We start from the raw sequence: 2,516 nt of genomic DNA, 5'->3' as shown, positions 1-2,516 counted from the left end.
GATAGTCTATCTGATTGCTCTCTTGTACCTTTGAAGTACAGAAATAAGTGCTTTTACTTGCTGATCACCCAAATCAGCCACATAATAATGGATAGCGTGTTTTTGTGACTCAAAAATACGAACCTTAAATGCCTAGATAGCTCTTTCAATTCTAACACCGGTGGCTCTTCAATGGATGGCTTAGCTGGTGGTGTTTGTCGATTCACAAGATCAAGGTCTACCTTCTTAGGTGCATAAGGGTATGACTATTCCTGACAAAGCACAAATAGTCTCTCCATATTCATCAATGACTTCATGATTAAAATTCATAGAACTGTGGCTAAAGGCTTGATAAGACATTGCTCATCTATTGACATCTCCTTTTTATCCTCATAATACACATCAACTACTAAGAACACACTCATTTATTTAGACTACTTCATTCATTTGAACACGTCAAATCATACACCTCATTATTCATCCTGAATAAGAGCTCATTCGCTCTCAATTCAATTAATACACTTCCGGTTGTGAGGAAAGGTTGAACCAAGATTATGGGCACCTCTCCACCTCGCAATCCAAAATCACAAAATTTGTAGGGAATATGAAATTAGCTACCTTCACCAACACATCATACAAAATATCAACAGGTCATTTTACCGACCTATTCACCATCACGAGTCGCATGTTGGTGGGTGGGGGGTTTCCCAGGCCCAACTTTCTATATACAGCCAGCAACATCAAATTTATACTGGCTCCCAAATCGTATAGTGCTTTTGTAAAGTTCAGGGACCCAATAGTGCACGGGATAGTAGATGCTCTCGGGTTTACTTTTTTCTGCACTAAAGAACTTGTGGAGATAGCCCCATAATGAAAGAGGTTGTCCTCCGACTCATGCCTAACCTTTCATTTCTTTGTGACACGGTCTTTCATAAACTTTACATATCCTAGCATTTACTCGAGTTTCTCCATCAAAGATACATTTATTGTTAATTGTTTGAGCATTTCCATGAACTTGCTGAATTTTGCATCATCAGTTTTTTTCCTCAATCATTAAGGAAAGGGAGGTGGTGGTCATGGAAAAGTTTTCAACTTTAGCTCTTTCTTCTTCTCTTACCCTTTTTTTGGAGCATCATTAGCACCATCCAGCTTCTCAAACTCCACTGGACATTCTTCTTTAGATTTATCATCTGTCTCAGTCACATCTTCAACCAAACTTTTTTCTATAAAAGGGTCAGGTAATATCTTACCACTTCTAGTGGTAATCACCATACATGAGCCATCATTCCACAGATTTTGGACCGTATCACTTGGTCTTCTCTTCCGCTGGTTGAATGCTGTAGAGAGTTGGCTCATCTGTTGCTCCAACTATTTGATTGTGGTGGAGTGTGAGTTTACCAACTGACTGATAGATGACATATCTGTCTTCATGGTAGTCACACCATAGTTGGTAGCCTCAACTTTCTTTAACAACTTAGCCATCATGTCCTCCATGGAAATCTTTTCAAAACTTGTTGTTGTAGCCTCATGATTTCCAGGAGAGACATAGAGCCTGCTCCTATCATTATTGTTCCTCCAATTTCCCTGATCCCTATCTTTATAACCAGGCTTATCATAATAATTCTGGCCTTGATTCCCTTGGCTATTTCCTCGAAAACCACCCTAATTATTAACATAGTTTGCCTCTTTTTCTATAACAGTATCAACTCTATCTTGAGACCCCATAGCTTTTACCTTCTCAGTCTTTCCTAATTGTAAGTGCTTGGTTAGCAGATCCATCTATGTTTTTAGGTGAGCCATATCTTCGTTATTCATTTCATCTCTTCTGCATTGTTCTGCAGTAATACCCATAGCAACAGTGGGGCTAGCTACCACAGAGTCTCTAGTCTACCATGCTCGACTCTGTTTGGTCATTCTCTCAAATATTTTTGAAACCTCTGGGAATGTAAGATCAACAAATGAACCACCAGCAGCATTATATAAAATTGGTTTTGTAACTGAGTTAAGAGCCCTGTACAAAGTCTTTATCAAGTGTGTATCCGTCATATTATTATTCGAACACTATGTCAGCTTCTTCTTGAATCTCTCTCATGTTTTATGGAAGGCTTTAGTCGAAAGCTTCCTAAATTTGCTAATCTCATCTCTCAACTGTACCCTCTTGGAAGGCTGAAAGAACCTTTCTAGGATAACTCCTTTCAACTACCTTCAGTTGGTTATAGAATTGGGTGTCAGCTCATTAAGCCATAATGTTGCCTTCCCAGACAGAGACAACAAAAACAACCTCAATCGAATAACATTCTGACCCAATCCTGGGTTATCAAAAGATTTACAGATGGTGACATAGTTCACCAGATACAAGTCTAAATCATCCCCAGGAAGGCCACCAAACAACCCCTTCAGATTCAAGAGTTGAATCATAGTACTCGTAATATTGAATTTTGCTCCAGGTGCCAACGGTGGAGGAATAATTTCACCTATTTCACATGCTCCATCCATTCCATCATCATCATCATTGAGCTCATACTGGACCCACTGGT

Source organism: Capsicum annuum, unplaced genomic scaffold (genome assembly GCF_002878395.1).
Source record: "Capsicum annuum cultivar UCD-10X-F1 unplaced genomic scaffold, UCD10Xv1.1 ctg2489, whole genome shotgun sequence".
In the NCBI taxonomy this organism is placed as follows: Eukaryota; Viridiplantae; Streptophyta; class Magnoliopsida; order Solanales; family Solanaceae; genus Capsicum; species Capsicum annuum.
Note: the sequence above shows the minus strand (reverse complement) of the source record.